The 19001-nt window shown below is 39.3% G+C and overlaps 1 protein-coding gene across 2 annotated transcripts in view; it reads right to left on the reverse strand.

Annotated features, from left to right (window-relative positions):
- Nucleotides 1-19001, reverse strand: part of LOC150102101 (nonsense-mediated mRNA decay factor SMG8) — a 384051-nt gene that overhangs the window by 284587 nt on the left and 80463 nt on the right. The gene's annotated exons all lie outside the window — the stretch shown is intronic.

Below are 19001 nucleotides of genomic sequence, written 5' to 3' on the forward strand. Positions count from 1 at the left end.
TTCATTTGAAAGTAGGTGCTAAACCTTTCACAGTAACTGGACATCCTATAAACCTAATTAATGCAATGAGATAAATGAGTTCTTTAATTTCCTCTCCTTAAAAATTGATTTTCTCCAGTCCCACTTTCCCAGCAGTGAAATTATCCTCCTAGGAGATTTTAATGTCCACAACACCAATTGGCTTTCCTCCTCCAGTTGTACAGATCTTGCTGGCAAAGATGCTGAAACATTTGCCATCACTAACGACCTCACACTACTTGTTCATATGCCAACCAGAATACCAGATAACCCTAACCACTTCCCAAACATCCGAGATCTCTTTCTCATCAATGATCTCTCCAAATACACAGTAAGAGTAGTGGGCTCCCTTGGTAATTCTGACTAAAATCTAGCGCTCATCTCCTCCCCCATGCAACAATGCTTACACAGCCTCCACAACTTCTATGCCACATTCCCATGGTTGGACTATTGCTTCCAGCCCAAACTTATTACCAAGGTAATCCTCACCGGCATGGAAACATACATCCCCCACACTACTCTGAACTGCCATTCCCTAACTAAACCATGGTTCTCCAAAAGATGTGCCAAGGCTGTACAAATGAAAAACCAAACATGCCATAACTGACTCAAATCAAGAACTCTATCTTCCTTTAGAGCTTATACTGAATCCCAAAATAGATGCAAAAAAACACAATCAATGCTTCCAAAACAGAGTTCGAAAGAGTAAAAGGCAGGAAACTAGCAGTCTGTCCAAATAGCAGCCGAGCCTTTTGGTCTCTTGCCAAAGTAATTGGCTGTAACTTCTGCCCAATACTATCATACCCAGATGGCTCTATTGCATCATCACCCACAGAAAAGGCCAATCTTCTGGCTTCACACATTGCTTACAATGCCCCCAACCATTCCAGATGCCCAACATGCAATGCTCCCTATGTCCTTTTGCCAGAAAGAGATCAGAAAAATACTGTCCAAATTAGACACACAAGAGTCTTCTGGCACTGACGGCATTCCTCCAATTGTCCTGAAAGGAACCAGAACTGACTCCTATCCTATGTAGCCTGTATATATTCTCTTACTTCACTGGTATCTATCCCACAACTTGGAAACTGGTCTATATTCAATCCATTCCCAAGAAGGGCAACAAGTTACTGCCATCCAACTACCACCCTATCTCACTTACCTTAGTCCTGTCTATAGTATTGGAAAAAAATCATTAATTCCAACTCCTACATTACCTTGAAGGCACCCACCTAATAAACGATCACCAGTATGGATTCTGTTACTGTGATTCAACAGGAGATCTGCTGACATATGTCACCCATCTCTGAACAAATGCCATGGAGAAGTTTGGCAAATCTCAAGTGACTGCACTTGTTATCTCTAAAGCTTCTGACCGAGTATGGCACAAAGACTTACTAAGCAAACTACCATCATTTGGTTTTTCTCAGAACTTCTTGTAGTTGGGTTGCCACCTTTCTGTCTGGATGCACATACTGTGTGTGATGGTGGATGGTTCCTTATCCTCTCACCATTCAACTAATGCCAAGGTTCCACAAGTATGGATTCCAAGTATGGATTCTGTTACTGTGATTCAACAGGAGATCTGCTGACATATGTCACCCATCTCTGAACAAATGCCATGGAGAAGTTTGGCAAATCTCAAGTGACTGCACTTGTTATCTCTAAAGCTTCTGACCGAGTATGGCACAAAGACTTACTAAGCAAACTACCATCATTTGGTTTTTCTCAGAACTTCTTGTAGTTGGGTTGCCACCTTTCTGTCTGGATGCACATACTGTGTGTGATGGTGGATGGTTCCTTATCCTCTCACCATTCAACTAATGCCAAGGTTCCACAAGGGATGCTATATATTAATGACCTACTTCAGTTGACCTCCAACCCAATACAGTTTTGCAGATGACAGCACATTGCATTCCTCCCTTTCATTTGATAAACCTCACTCTACAGAACATCAACCGCCACTGTCCTCAATTCTGAGCTCCGAGCCATCCTCCAATGGGGTTCAGATAACCTCATCATTTAATGCTAATAAAACCCAGTTCTCTCCTATTTCTCATAAAAAAGAACCATTTTTTCGAAGTATTCTTTTTTTGACAACACCCAAATTTCCAACAATTTCAGATTTCTTTTTTTTTTACCCTGACATCAAACCTCTCCTGGCCTAAACACATCACAACTATTGCACCTTAGCTTACAAAAAACTAGGATTTCTCTTTCACTCAAGACGTTACTTCACCTCTAAACAGCTGTTAACCTTATATAAATTACAAATCCACCCAGCTATTGAATACTACTCTCACATACGAGGTGGGGCACCTAAAAGCTCCCTCAAAATACTTGACTAATACAGAGGAGAGCAATTAGACTTATTAATGACCATCTCTCACCAACTCACTCCCCCCCCACTTTTGCACAGATGTTTGGTTTCCACAATATGTACAAGGGTGGTCTGAAAGTTCTCGGCTTAACAATGAAAAAATGAATTTATAATTTCAAAATTATTTCTATTTTTCAACATAATCTCCCTTAAGACCAATACATTCATTAAAGCGATGTTCCAGCGCCATTATCACGTCCCTATAGTGGTTCTCAGTAAGATCTGCAAAATACTCCTCTACAGCTGCAATCATCTCTTAATCCGAAGAAAAATGCTGACCAGCGAGGAAGAGTTTTAGTTTTGGAAAGAGATAGAAGTCAGAGAGAGCCAAATCCGGGGAATAGAGTGGATGTTAAAACAATTCATAGTGCAGATCCCCATTGCCAAAACACCTTTGTGGGCAGGTGCATTGTCTTGATGAAAGATGATTTTTTCTTCTGTAAACCGGGTCTTTTCTCACGAATTTTTTCGTCTAGTCTGGTTAAAAGATCAGAATAATATTCCCCAGTTATTGTTTTACCCTTTGCAAGATAATTAATAAACAAAATGCCTTTAGCATCCCAAAACATCGATGCCATGACCTTTCCTGATGGAACCAACTTTGTCTTCTTTGGCACTGAACAATTGGCTTCTGTCCACGGTTTTGACTGCTGCTTGGATTCTGGTGTGTAATGGTGAATCCAAGTCTCATCTATAGTAATAAATCGATGCACAAAATCAGTTTTGTTCTTGTTAAAACACTCCAAGTACTGTTCAGAGATTTTCATGCGAGTGCGTTTCTGATCTGCTGTGAGCAAGCGCAGCACCCATCTTGCGAAAAGCTTTTTCATTTGCAATTCTTCATGTAAAGTATATCCTACACGTTCTTTTGAAATGCCGATAGTCTCAGCAATTTCACACACTTTGACTCACTGGTCATCCAATACCATATGTGCACTTAATCAATGATTTCTGGTGTTGTTGCACTTCTTGGACATTCTTCACATGGATCATCTTCAAGGGTGGTACGGCCACGTTTAAACTAAGCAGCCCATTTCTTAATTGTTGAAAATGAAGGAGAAGTGTACCCATAAACTTTTATAAACTGCAAATGAATTTCTTTTAGCGTTAAACCGTCTTTTATAAAGAATTTTATAACTGCATGATACTCAATTTTATCCATTTCAAGGAATACAGACAACACTTTTGCTTCAGACAGCTGTATAAAACAAACTACTTGATAGAATGACTCGCCGATAGTGTTGCCATCTATGGTTGAGGCCGAGAACTTTTCAGACCACCCCCGTATATTCTTAAAATATTTCCATAGGAAATGCTCATCTGAAATATCAGTAATTCCCCGACTAAGTTCATTGGAACACATGTTCAACTGCTGCTCAACATCTCTTTACAGTGCACTTTGAAACAAACAGAACAAGTTTCTTTCCCCTCTTCCTTCACCCTTGCAACTGCTGTATTGTGGAACAGTTTTCCCCTGTTGCATTTCCCAAGGAATACAATATATAGTCCTTCAAATCAAATGTAAACAAGTTCCCCCTTTCCCAACCCACTACCAATATATGGTACTAATGTACTATAGATTGATCAACCAACCTCTCGTGTATGGGCTCAACATAAAATGCGAGATAAAAATCCTTTCACCTTCAGGTGAGAGAATGGCTACCCTCCCCCCATCTTCAGGTGAAAAGTTCTTATAAAAGGTTCTTTCTTTTAGTGTTACATGGTGATCAGCATTCATTTTTGAAATTATGGATTCTATAACTGAGTTAAAATAACTCTTTTTATTATCCTGACGTTTTGATCTTCATATCAAGATCATCATCTGGAGCATACATAAATATACAAGACAAGCTGTGTTACATTTCAAACAGTAAGCTAGGAAAACAATGATTTGATCACATGCTACTCACTTGCATGACCTCTAAAAAATAAAATAAATAAAATGAAAAAAAAAATAGATAAATAAAATAAAAAATAAAAAAAAATAAATAAAAAATAAAACAAAACATTTTTTTTCGTGTAATCATAAATTAAATCTAGCTTGATGTAATTATTTATTTTTTTTTTTTCCCCATTAGAGGTCATGTCAGTGAGTAGCATGTGATCAAATCATTGTTTCTCTAGCTTATGGTTTGAAATGTAACACAGCTTGTCTTGTATATTTATGTATGCTCCAGATGATGATCTTGATATGAAGATCGAAACGTCAGGATAATAAAAAGAGTTATTTTAACTCAGTTATAGAATCCATAATTTCAAAAATGAATGCTGATCACCATGTAACACTAAAAGAAAGAACCTTTTATAAGAACTTTTCACCTGAAGATGGGGGGGGTAGCCATTCTCTCACCTGAAGGTGAAAGGATTTTTATCTCGCATTTTATGTTGAGCCCATACAAGCTGTGTTACATTTCAAACAGTAAGCTAGGAAAACAATGATTTGATCACATGCTACTCACTTGCATGACCTCTAAAAAATAAAATAAATAAAATGAAAAAAAAATAAATAGATAAATAAAATAAAAAATAAAAATAAATAAATAAAAAATAAAATAAAACATTTTTTTTTTTCGTGTAATCATAAATTAAATCTAGCTTGATGTAATTATTTATTTTTTCCCCATTAGAGGTCATGTCAGTGAGTAGCATGTGATCAAATCATTGTTTCTCTAGCTTATGGTTTGAAATGTAACACAGCTTGTCTTGTATATTTATGTATGCTCCAGATGATGATCTTGATATGAAGATAGACACGTCAGGATAATAAAAAGAGTTATTTTAACACAGTTGTAGAATCTATAATTTCAAAAATGAATCTTATAAAAGGTTCCTCACATGCAAGGTGAAATTCGAACTCAGATCTTTCAAACTGAAAAGCAGTATTGAATATTACTGAGGATCCGTAATTATCACTATTTAAAAACCAGTTTTAAGCTGATATGGTGTTCAACTTTGGTTTTATTTTGATCTAAGATTTCTATTGGCTCTTTTGCATTTATAACTAAATACAGGGTCCACCAAAATACAGGACACTATTTCAAAGAGCTGTATTAAATAGTAACTTTTATGGGATAGCTAAGAGCAACAGTCTGATTCCCCCCCAGTGACCGATAATATGCTCAGCTCAATTATAGTATGAAAAAATAAGGGAATCAAAAAGATGGGAAAAATTAATTCACAAAAGTAACATCTGAAAACAAATAAACCAAAATCGAGTTCTTCCCATTGTGGATTTTATGCCAAGTGGCCTGCTGCAGTCTCATGCCATCAGTTTCTTGGTGTCCCAATTATTTTCCATTTATATCTATATAGTATTTTTGGCAGTCTGCTATTGTCCATTCAATTTAGATGTTCAGTTCCATCCAATTTTGTTTATATTTACTTATAATAATAGTTAATTGGTTTTATATTCAGGGATTGTAAAATTTCTTCACTTGTTTCCACTTAGTATATCCAGCTGTTTTTCTGAGAAATTTCATTTCTGCTATTTGAATTCATTCTTCATCTTTCTTTTTATGATCCATGTTTCATTTCCATATAATAAAGTTAGTTCAGAAAGGACATTATATAGTCTGATTCTGGTGTGTTTTTGTACTAGGGATGTCTTTGATGACAAAAGCAAATCTCCTCCTACCATGCAAGTAACTGAGTGCTGTATGCCTCCTGTGGTTTTTTAGCAAAAAGACATGAGAAAAATACTAAATAACTTGGACACTAAAAAATCTCTTGGTCCTGATGACATCTCTCCAATTGTACTCAAATGTACTCCAGAGCTAACACACCTGTTCTCTACCATCTTTTCAAACTTTTGTACTTATTCCAACACAACATGGAAGCAAACATATATCCAACCATTCCTAAAAACAGGAAATAGAAGTCTGCCATCCAACTACCAACCAACTGCTACCACCTCAATTGTCTCCAAAATAATGGAAAAAGTTATCGCTGATCAACGTCTCCACTAGTTAGTCTCATCAGTTAATCGATATCACCAGTATGGATTCCACCAAATTTAGATTCATGACTGATCTCTAAGCCTACATCACCCACAACTGCACAAAGGGCAAGGAACGGTTTAGACAAACTTGTGCTGCCACCCTAGACATCTGCAAGGCTTTTGATCATGTTTGGCATTGTGGCCTGCTTAGCAAACTTTCTTCTGTAACTAGATAGCCAGCTTTCTCTCTCTCTGTATCAATCCTCTTTCTCCTATATATAAATGACCTACTCTCAATCACCACTAATCTTATAGTTTTGCCAATAATAGTGCATTCCATTCATCCTACTCTTTTGACAAATCATGTAATTCTCAGATGTCCCAAGCATCAAGATTATCTGCAACCAGTGCCTTAAACACTGGTTTCCATGCCATCCTTCAGTGGGGCAGAGATAATCTGGTCACTTGCAATACTACCAAAACACAGTCTTGTTATTCTCTCACAAAAAAGGACCTCAACTCGCCTCCCCTTACCATCAATAATACACAAATTCCAGCAAGACAGGATCAGATCTCTCTGCTTGAACTAACTTTTACCTCTGGCCTTTCCTAGCATAAACACAATCATTTCAATAACCTCCTCAGCATCTACAAAACTAGGCTTTTTTCTGCTCAAGATGTCCATCCAGCTACTAACTCTATACAAAACCTAAATTTGTTCATCCTTAGAATAATGCTCACACATTTGAAGTAGTATAGTACACCTAAAACCTCTCTAAAAATTTTTATGCTGTCCAGAAGACAGCAATTTGGCTCACTAATGACCCTTCTCTCAAACTCTCACTTCAAGACCTATTTTTACAGACGAACTGTCTTCTACAGGTACTTCTATGGTCACTGTTCCAGTCAATTGGCAAACATCATTCCTACCACTTTGTTTTATCTGTTAAAACAATACCACGTGTGTAGAGGCTTAAGTGCTGTGAGGACATCATGTTGGAGGCTTAATGGATTTTTTATAACTCTCAAAAAGAATTAAAATAGAATTTAATACTTCCTATATTTCGTCCTAGTCACTAGGACATCTACGGGGATTACAAAAACAATTAATGTAACATATACACAAATAACAAACAATACTAAGCCCAACCACGTGGGTGACACTAAAGTCCTATCTAGGTAGAGCGCCCTCTAAGGGCAGTAGTAGGTGGCCTGGAATGTAAGGTGGGAACTCTGGTGATGAGTGTTTCTCAAATCTTCGGAAGCTTAATGCAACCATATTTATTGAGATTTGGTTGGTTTTTGAGAAGCTGCTGCTGCTTCTAAGAAAAGTCTCTCTTTCTTGAATTTGCTGTGGTGGAGCATTGTGGTTTTCATCCATGATACCCTGTGGGTGGTGTCCAAAACATGGTCAGCCAAGCCTGAATGGCCATAGTTGTGTTTGAAGATGTAAGACTTGTGTTCCTCTAGACGGATTGATGCTGATCTGCCTGTCTGTCCAAAGTACGCCAGCTTACAGGAACAGGGTACTTTGTAAACTCCAGGCAGAGAGAGAGAGAGAGAGGAGGGAGCTGATCTTTAGTAGAAGGGATAAGGGTAGCAAGTTTGCGGTGGGGCTTATATGCTGTGTGTAGGTTGTACTGTTTTAGTATCTTGGCTATTTTTTCGGATGTGCCACGGATGTAGGGTATGGTGATGGCATTTTTAAAATCTTGTTGACGAGAAGGACGGGGAATGGGGGAGGAGTTGATTATTTTTTTGATACTGTGATCGCTGTAGCCATTGAAGAGGAAAGTGCTGTGTATGTGGTTAAGCTCAGTAGTGAGGGTGGTTCCACTGGAACAAAGATTGTGGGCTCTCTTGGTAAGAGTTTTAATAATGCCATATTGTTGAGAGGGGTGGTACTGGGAGAGTTTGTGAATGTATCTGCCTGTGTGTGTGAGTTTTCTGTATACGGTGAAGGTAAGTGTATCATTAGGCAGGCTTGTGACTAAGGTGTCTAGGAAGGGTAAACAATTGTTCTTTTCCTTTTCCATAGTGAACTGGATTCTTGGATGTAGACTATTGAGATGACTGAGGAAGGAGTCTAACGTGTCTGGGCAATGAGGTCAAATAGAGAACACATCATCTACATATCTTAGCCAGATAGAAGGTTTGAGTGGGGCTGAGTCTATGGCTCGTTTTTCGAAATCTTCCATATAGAAATTGGCAAGAGGGGGGGGGGTGAGAGGGGGGGAGCCCATGTCAGTTCCCTCTATCTGCTTGTAGATTTTGTTGTTCCAAGAGAAATACCCAGAGTTAATGGCAAAGGAAAAGAGATAAGGTGTCAATTAAGGGATTATTGGTAAACAAAGAGGAGATATCAAAGCTTACCAATATGTCTGTCTTATTCAAGGTTAAATTTTCTGTGAGGGCTTTAAGGTGGGTCGAGTTTTTTATATAGGAAGGGGACCTTCCGGTGAGGGGGATCAGAGAGTTGGCCAGCTGTTTAGATAGTCTATAGCAAGGTGCATTGGTGGCATCTACTATAGGCCTGAGTGGGGAATTGGGTTTATGGATTTTTGGTAAACCGTATATTCGGGGGGGGGGGGGGGGGGGGAGCGGAAAGGTTTAAGTTTTTTCGTCACATCAGGGGGCCAGGAAGATACTTTTTTGAGTAAAATTTTTAGTTTCTTAACTTGTGTTTTTGTGGGGTCGTGTTCTAGTGGGATGTAGGTAGTGCAATCGCGAAGGATAATGTTCATTTTACCATTGTATTCACTGGTATTAAGAACGACTGTGGCATTACCCTTACCCGCTCTGGTGATGACGATACTTTTTTCTTTACGTAGTTTCAGGAGAGCCGTGCGTTGGGCATATGATAAATTACTTTTTGGCGGCGAAGAATGCACGAGGATGTTGGCTACGTCAGGTCTGATGTTGTTAGCTATCTCCGACGGTAAGCGACCGATTCCACGTTCGATGTTCACCATTACGTCAAGCACCGGCACTTCCTTTGGAGCGATGGCAAAATTACGGCTGAGGCAAAGGGCGCTGACGGCATCGTTGTTGAGCCTTTTGGAAGAGAGGTTTATTACTGTCTGGAGCGGGTGAATTTGTGGTTGTGGTTTGTTTTTCACAAGGTTGCTATATTTCTTGATGTGTTTATTTGTTATTTTTTGGAATTCTCTGTGCGGAAGTTTCCGAAATTCCAGAGAGAATCGACCAAAGTTCAGGGTTAAGAACGGTGGAGAGCTCTGAATGTAAGGAGCCAATGGCGACGTTTGTCACTGCGAGGGTAGCACGTGTAGAGGCGATTTGCTCGCGGAGTAATGTCCGGCTGGCACGGTTATATATACGAAGTGCTTTTTTGGAATGGAAATTGATCTTCAATTTTCACGCAGTTTGGTATCACTGTTGTATCCCGACATCGTTTTTAAAAAGGCCAGCCTATTTAGTTCCCTAGCTAGTCATAGTTTGGACTTACCGTATTGCTTGGATTTGCGTGCTAATTCTTCTCCATGGATGATTAGAATACGTGTGTAGAGGCTTAAGTGCTGTGAGGACATCATGTTGGAAGCTTAATGGATTTTTTATAGAATTTAATACTTCCTATATTTCGTCCTAGTCACTAGGATGGCCTCATCGCCCAGACATGTTAAACTCCTTCCTCAATAGTCTACATCCAAGAATCCAGTTCACTATGGAAAAGGAAAAGAACAATTGTTTACCCTTCCTAGACACCTTAGTCACATGCCTGCCTAATGATACACTTACCTTCACCGTATACAGAAAACCCACACACACACAGGCAGATACATTCACAAACTCTCTCACCACCACCTCTCTCAACAATATGGCATTATTAAAACTCTTACCAAGAGAGCCCACAATCTTTGTTCCATGAAGATCAATTTCCATTCCAAAAAAGCACTTCGTATATATAACCGTGCCAGCCGGGCATTACTCCGCGAGCAAATTGCATCTACACATGCTACCCTTGCAGTGACGAACACCGCCATTGGCTCCTTACATTCAGAGCTCTCCACCGTTCTTAACCCTGAACTTTGGTCGATTCTCTCTGGCATTTCGGAAACTTCCGCACAGAGAGAATTCCAAAAAATAAAAAATAAACACATCAAGAAATATAGCAACCTTGTGAAAAACAAACCACGACCACAAATTCAACCGCTCCAGACAGTAATAAACCTCTCTTCCAAAAGGCTCAACGACGATGCCATTAGCGCCCTTTGCCTCGGCCGTAATTTTGGTGTCGCTCCAAAGGAAGTGCCGGTGCTTGACGTAATGGTGACCATCGAACGTGGAATCGGTCGCTTACCGTCGGAGATAGCTAACAACATCAGACTTGACGTAGCCAACATCCTCGCGCATTCTTCGCCGCCAAAAAGTAATTTATCATATGCCCAACGCACGGCTCTCCTGAAACTACGTAAAGAAAAAAGTATTGTCATCACCAGAGCGGGTAAGGGTAATGCCACAGTCGTTCTTAATACCAGTGAATACAATGGTAAAATGAACATTATCCTCCGCGATTGCACTACCTACATCCCACTAGAACACGACCCCACAAAAACACAAGTTAAGAAACTAAAAATTTTACTCAAAAAAGTATCTTCCCGGCCCCCTGATGTGACGAAAAAACTTAAACCTTTCCGCTCCCCCCCCCCCCCCCGAATATACGGTTTACCAAAAATCCATAAACCCAATTCCCCATTCAGGCCTATAGTAGATGCCACCAATGCACCTTGCTATAGCCTATCTAAACAGCTGGCCAACTCTCTGATCCCCCTCACCGGAAGGTCCCCTTCCTATATAAAAAACTCGACCCACTTTAAAGCCCTCACAGAAAATTTAACCTTGAATAAGACAGACATATTGGTAAGCTTTGATATCTCCTCTTTGTTTACCAATATTCCCTTAATTGACACCTTATCTCTCTTAGAAAACGTTTTTCCCTCTGACATCTTAGATCTCTTTTCTTTTGCCATTAACTCTAGGTATTTCTCTTGGAACAACAAAATCTACAAGCAGATAGAGGGAACTGACATGGGCTCCCCCCCCCTCTCACCCCCCCTTGCCAATTTCTATATGGAAGATTTCGAAAAACAAGCCATAGACTCAGCCCCACTCAAACCTTCTATCTGGCTAAGATATGTAGATGATGTGTTCTCTATTTGGCCTCATGGCCCAGACACATTAGACTCCTTCCTCAGTCATCTCAATAGTCTACATCCAAGAATCCAGTTCACTATGGAAAAGGAAAAGAACAATTGTTTACCCTTCCTAGACACCTTAGTCACAAGCCTGCCTAATGATACACTTACCTTCACCGTATACAGAAAACCCACACACACAGGCAGATACATTCACAAACTCTCCCAGTACCACCCCTCTCAACAATATGGCATTATTAAAACTCTTACCAAGAGAGCCGACAATCTTTGTTCCAGTGGAACCGCCCTCACTACTGAGCTTAACCACATACACAGCACTTTCCTCTCCAATGGCTACAGCGATTACAGTATCAAAAAAATAATCAACTCCTCCCCCATTCCCCGTCCTTCTCGTGAACAAGATTTTAAAAATGCTATCACCATACCCTACATCCGTGGCACATCCGAAAAAATAGCCAAGATACTAAAACAGTACAACCTACACACAGCATATAAGCCCCACCGCAAACTTGCTACCCTTATCCCTTCTACGAAAGATCAGCTCCCTCCTCTCTCTCTCTGCCTGGAGTTTACAAAGTACCCTGTTCCTGTAAGCTGGCGTACTTTGGACAGACAGGCAGATCAGCATCAATCCGTCTAGAGGAACACAAGTCTTACATCTTCAAACACAACTATGACCATTCAGGCTTGGCTGACCATGTTTTGGACACCACCCACAGGGTATCATGGAGAAAACCACCATGCTCCACCACAGCAAATTCAAGAAAGAGAGACTTTTCTTAGAAGCAGCAGCAGCTCTCAAAAACCAACCAAATCTCAATAAATACGGTTGCATTAAGCTTCCGAAGATTCTGGAAACACTCATCGCCAGAGTTCCCACCTTACATTCCAGGCCAGCTACTACTGCCCTTAGAGGGCGCTCTACCTAGATAGGACTTTAGTGTCACCCACGTGGTTGGGCTTAGTATTGTTTGTTATTTGTGTATATGTTACATTAATTGTTTTTGTAATCCCCATAGATGTCCTAGTGACTAGGACGAAATATAGGAAGTATTAAATTCTATTTTAATTCTTTTTGAGAGTTATAAAAACTCAATTAAGCCTCCAACATGATAAAACAAGACCAGCATCCCTTCTAAGTACAATGGCAAACACATCAAACTTGCATCTCCTTTTTCTCATTCATTCCATCTACCTCTGTAACAGCCTTTCTCACAGTGTGTTTTCCAACTACTACACCTTCCAGCTTTTCAAGAGGAATGTCAACAGATTTCTTCTTTCTCAGTCCTTACCTCCACCCCAACACACAGCCCTGCATATGCTATAGGTTTTTGTGCCTCTTGTGTGGGTCAAACATAAAAACTTCAAATCTCCTGTTATTCAAAAAAGTGAAGTGGGCACATTTTAAAATGGGGAATTGTACATTGAAATTCATTGTGCCTATGATCAAACAGAAGGTTATACTAAGTTTTAAGTGAAAGAATTTCAGTCATTAAACAAAGCCCTTAACATAAAGAAGTGTTGGAAATAAGCACTACACATCCTGGTGGATTTCAATTCAGGATGTAGACCACTCGATACTATGGTTCGACATAAAAATGCAAATACACTCACATGCACAGGAAATACAACAAATAAGAAAAGTCAATATTATCAACTAACATACTGTCGATAACAATATCTTTACAGTGATTCAGGATACGAGCATATATAAGGGATTTGAAATAGAAAGTGATCGTTATTTACTTTTTTTCAGCAAGATAAAAAAGAAATGTCATAAAGAAATGAATTGTAGAAGGAGGGCCATAATTGTAAATGATCTTATTCACAGGTTATGCAGGAGGAGTGGTGTGGAGTTTGTGGACGTATGGAGTGAGTTTGATGGGCGAAAGGACTTATATAAGATGGATGGTTTGCATCTGAATGGATTTGGTGTGCTGAGACTGGAAAAAGTGTTGTTGAATGAAGTGAAATTTGATGTGCAGAATCAGAGAAACTAGAGCTATTCAGGGGGGGGGGGTTAGTGGATATGCAGATATCAGGGAGGCAGTTGAGTTGTAAGAATGTGTATAATATGCCTGAGCTGGTACAAAGGCATCAAGATAGAGGTGGGATTAACAGGCTTTTGCACTTCATGTATACTAATGCCAGGAGTATTAGGAACAAGAAGGAAGAATTTTTGGCCTTGGTTAGCTCTTCCTGGCCACAGGTTATTGGCATTAGTGAGACATGGCTGACAGAAGATGATATAGCTAGTGGGATAGAATGTGAAGGGTATAGTGTGTTTAGAAAGGACAGAGAGAAAAGAATGGGGGGAGGAGTGTTATTGATGATAGCTGATGGACAGCCAAGGAGAATTGAAGTTGAACTGCAGGATAGTGAAGAGACCACATTTGAGGTTATTTGGTGTGAGATTGAGACCAGTGGAATAAAATATACATTTGGGTGCTGCTATAGACCAGGTGATGGAATAGATGGTGGAGATAGTATGCATAGACAAATAGATGCAATGAGTGGAAGAGGGTAATTATTATGGGGAATTACAACTATGGTAACATTGATTGGAAGGAGGAGAGGACACATGGGAGGAAGGAATTGGATTTTATGCAGTTATTAAGGGATAACTACCTGAGACAGCATGTAATGTGCTACCACCAATTGGTGAGAGTGATCATAATGTCTTCACCTGGGAGGTGGCTAAATGTGTGGAATTTTCAATTAAGAAAGGGTACATGTGGAATTACCACATTGTTAAGTATAACAAGCTTAGGAGATTGCTTGGTTCAGTGCCATGTCAATCTCAACTGCAAGGGCTGGAGGTTGATAGTGCATGGGAAGCGATAAAGGAGCGTTTGAAGGAGGTAATGGTTGACTGTATACCTAGAGTCCAGATAGTAAATCAAGTAGGGGTTAAATGGATGAATAACACCATTAAGCTTGAGCTGCAAAAAAAGAAACAACTGTGGAGGGAATTTAAGGAGAAAGGTGACCCACAGGCCCATGAACAGTATAAAGCACAGGCCAGAAAGGTAACGAGTGTGGTAAGAAAAGCAAAAGCAGATTATGAAAGGAAATTAGCAATGCAAGCTAAAGAGAATCCCAAACAGTTTTTTCGATATGCTGCAAGTAAAAGAAAAAATGTATACAGCAAAATGATTTTAAGGAATGCCGATGGTAGGGAGGTAACTGAATCAGTTGATATAGTGGAATTACTGAGCGAGCACTTTGCAAGAGTATATCATCCAGGTGGTGATATTGCAGGAATGAAGGAGCTTATACGGGAATTCAGGTGAATGAAATGGAGGTGAATAGTATATTCATCATCACGAACCATGGGCTCACTGCCCGTTGATGTCCAATGCCTGCTTCACTATCTTCTTCCACCTTTCTTTGTCCAGTGCGCAATGTCGCAGTTTTTGTACACCCATTCCACACCAGTCTTTTATATCGTCTATTCATTCTCTGCATGGTCTACATTTTCTGTTTAAACCATCCAAAATACCAAACATAAATGTCTTTATCGTCCAGTCCTCACTCATTCTACAGATGTGTCCAAATAATTGCAGCTTCCGTTTTATAATCTTCTACATTAGATTCTGTTTTGGTTGTATCTTCTGATAGAGCTCTTCACTGGTGATTTTCTGTACCCAATCCTATTCTTAGAATCTCCCTGTAACAAGTTCTTTCAAATGCCAAAATTCTTTTTCTTGATTCCTTATTTATTACCCACGTTTCAGATCCATACAGTACACTGCTGAAGATGCATGTTTCAGTACTCTTAGTTTTGTTTGCAGGCTGATCACTTTACTTTTCCAGATGTTATCCATGGCCTTCAGATTTGTTCTTCTCTTTGCAATCCTGATCTTTATTTCTTTTTTACAGTCCAAGTCATATGTCAGTTTATTTCCCAAATATGTGAATTGTTCTACATTTTCTATATCAGTTCCATCTACTTGTATCTTTTGTTTCATGTTCTTCTCACCAAATACCATTGTCTTTGTTTTTTCCAAGTTCATACCAAGTCCAAATCTCTTCCCTTCCTCATTTAACTATCACAATTGTAATAGTATATTACAAAACCTTAATGTGAACACATCTGTGGGATTGGATGGTATACTAGCTCGGGTCTTACTTGAAGCTGCTAAAGAATTGTCAGTGCCCTTGACCATTCTGTTTAATCTGAGTCTCGGGTCTGGGTTAGTCCTGAAGGGGTGGAAAGAGGGGAAAATAGTTCCAATGCATAAAGGAGGTTCCAAGATTGCTGTTGCAAATTACCGACCGATCAGTATATTAGGAATCGTTATCAAGGTTTTGGAGAAAGTAGTCAAGAGAAAAATACAGGAATGGATAGATGAAAATGGGATACTATATGGGGGACAGCATGGTTTTTTGAAGGGTAGATCATGCCTCAGTAACTTGCTCACATTTTATAACGTAGTGACAGCTGAACTGGATAAAGGTAATGGGTATACAGTGATACTGCTGGATCTTCCTAAAGCCTTTGACAGGATACCACATGGAATTCTAATCAGTAAACTGCAGCATATGGGGATGGATATAGGGTTGCTGAGATGGATAGGAGGGTGGTTGATGGAAAGATATCAGAGAGTAGTTTATTCAGGGGTAGAGTCCAAAAGACAACCTGTGACTAGTGGTGTGCTGCAGGGTTCTGTTCTTGGACCACTACTTTTCAATTTGTTCATTAACGATATAGGAAAGGATCTGAGAGGAACTGTTCATTTGTTTGCTGATGATGCAAAGTTGGGTGGAGCAATAGTGAATGCACATGATGTCAAAATTTTGCAGGATGATTTGGATAGATTGGAGGACTGGGCTAAGGAGAATGGATGTCAATTTAATGTGGCAAAGTGTAAGGTTATGCATTTTGGGGTGAAAAGATTAGCAGCAGTTCACCACATGTGGAACTGTACTCCAGGAGATTGATGAGGCCAGGGATTTGGGAGTGTTGGTGGATAGGGAGTTGAAGTATGGGGGGGGGGGGGGCACATTGCAAAAGTGGCTAATTCAGCTCATCAAATCACTTGGTTACTGAAGAATACTTTGACCAGCAGAGACAAGCAAGTTATTGTTCCTCTGTATCGAGTCTTGATAAGACCCCATCTTCACTACCGTGCCCAGATCTGGGCACAAGGGTTTCTTCTTGATGGAGAGGATCCAGAGGTGAGTGACCAAGATGATAGCAGGTCTATGGAATGAACCTTATGAGAGCAGGTTGAAGATTTGTGGGTTGCAGAAATTGGTTGAATAGGCAGAAAAGGGGTGATATGATTGAGACATTCAAATTACTGAAGGGTTTTTATATGATTAATTCAGAGGATATTTTTCAGAACAGGACTGGTGGTGGGAGGACTAGGGGCCATCCATGGAAACTAGGCAAGAGTGTGGTTAGCAAGGGTGTTAGAACTAGGTTTTTTACTTGGAGAGTGGTGAATGAGTGGAATAAGTTGCCAGAGTCTGTTGTGCATGCCATGACTGTGAATGAGTTCAAGGCAAAGTATGATAGATACTGTGTGGATGTTGAGTAGTTGTTTAGGGCCTCCCTTGATGAGTCTAAGGACTCCTTAGAGTCCTTAGACTCATCAAGGGAGGTAATGTAATAATAATAATAATTGCCTGTAATAATAATAATAATAAAAATATATACAAATACTGTTAAGGTAAAATTTTTCAAAAGTTTCAAAACAAGAACCAAACCTTAGAGACTCACGGTGAAAAATCTGAAGAAAACATTAAGAAATTTGACTCTCATGTTGTTCAGATTTCAAGAGAGTGCATGAATAGAAGAAAGTATATCAAATTCCTAGCGTCTCTATGGCAGCACATTACATGTAGTGATGGATCACCAGATCAGATATGTGTAACCAAAGAGAAAAGCTGGCAACCCAGCTGCAGAAGATGGAAGACTTTTTTTCTTTCTTTTAATACTGATCTAATACATAAGTCATGTGATCTGTAATGGCAGTCATGTATGAGGGGAAAGTGATTAAGGAGAAAGAGTATATCAATTAACAAGTTTCTTGAAAAGCTGCAGTTATATTCATTTGAAAAAACAGTATGGTAGAAGGCAGTTTGAAAGAACATGGGTAGGTGGAATGAGGAAAGATGAGAAATTATGAGAAAGAGGAAGAAGAAAATGAAAAGTTAGGCTTAAAATGTAGAAATAACTAAACAAGTATCATGGACAGATTTTGATAATATAGATTAGAGGGCATATGGAGTTATATGTTCAGTTTTTAAGAGATGAAAAATAAGTTGTTTTAGAAAATAATGAGCCATAATATAATTTTAAAAACTTATTTTTGTTACACATAAACTGTATTATGTGTAATGCCAAGTGTAGAACAATCGTAGGTAATTTCAATACAAGCAATTTTGTTTGCTGCCAAAACATGGTAATGCATCTATGAAACACTTCATAGCATGAATATGAATTTATTGATGAGATTGTTGTTTCAAGCAAAGTGCTGAAAGAAGCATGGGTGCAGGCAATTTGAATGATAATGAAAATGAAATGGTGAAAAATGAAGAGGATAACTAGATGGTAATGAGAGGTCATTTACATGAGGTTCACCAGAAAACAAAACATGAGACAGAATGGTTTGAGAAGTTCCTGACATGGGAGAAGAAGCAAAAGAAGGTGGAGATGCAAGGGGCAAGAAAGACAGTCTGAAAAGAGGGACAGTAAGGATCAAGTTTTGTGTGGTGATTCCATGATTAGAGTACTTGAGGAAAACATAACAAAATCATCTTTCTCTTGGGCCAAGAATAAAGATGTTAGTGATGCTGTATAGGAGACAGAGAGAAAGTGAAAGAGATGATTACACTGGCTGGTACTAATGATCTAGCAATTAACAAGTCAGTATATGAGAAGATATGAAAGAGTTGCTGGTACAAGCAAATACTGAGTCTGCTGCCATGGTATGATAGAGGAGAGCTAATACAAAGAACTAAGAATGCAAATGAGTCAGCATGCAGATGGCATTTGTGAATGTGCAGAGTAAATTTGATGGACAGGACTTATACAAAATAGATGGTTTGGTTTTGAATGGATTCACAGTAGTGTCTTGAGATGGTATTGTTTTCAGTGAGAGTCTGAGGAACTTCTACATTCAGCATCATGTGATGCTGAATGTAGAAGTTCTTAACATTAGTAGCATGATCAACACAAGGTGTAAGGGAAGCTGTTGGACAAAAACAGTAATGCAATTAATGTATACTAATGTCAAAAGTGTTCATAATATGGGTGAGGAGATTTTGACATTAAGAAGTTCAACTTGACCAAAAGTTACAGGCATTAGTGAGAGGTGATTGACAGAGGATGTTAGTCACAGGGATATGGTATTTAAGAGAAGACAGGGAACAGAGTGGGAGAGGTTTACTAATGACAGCAGAAGAACTGGAGCCACAAAGAACAGAAATGCATCAAGAGGACAGGAATGCAGAGGGAGGTTCATCTGAGGCTATCTGATAT

This window comes from Typopeltis vanoorti, chromosome 11 (genome assembly GCF_054136105.1).
Source record: "Typopeltis vanoorti isolate ZY-2024b chromosome 11, IOZ_Tvanoo_1.0, whole genome shotgun sequence".
Lineage (NCBI taxonomy): Eukaryota > Metazoa > Arthropoda > Arachnida > Uropygi > Thelyphonidae > Typopeltis > Typopeltis vanoorti.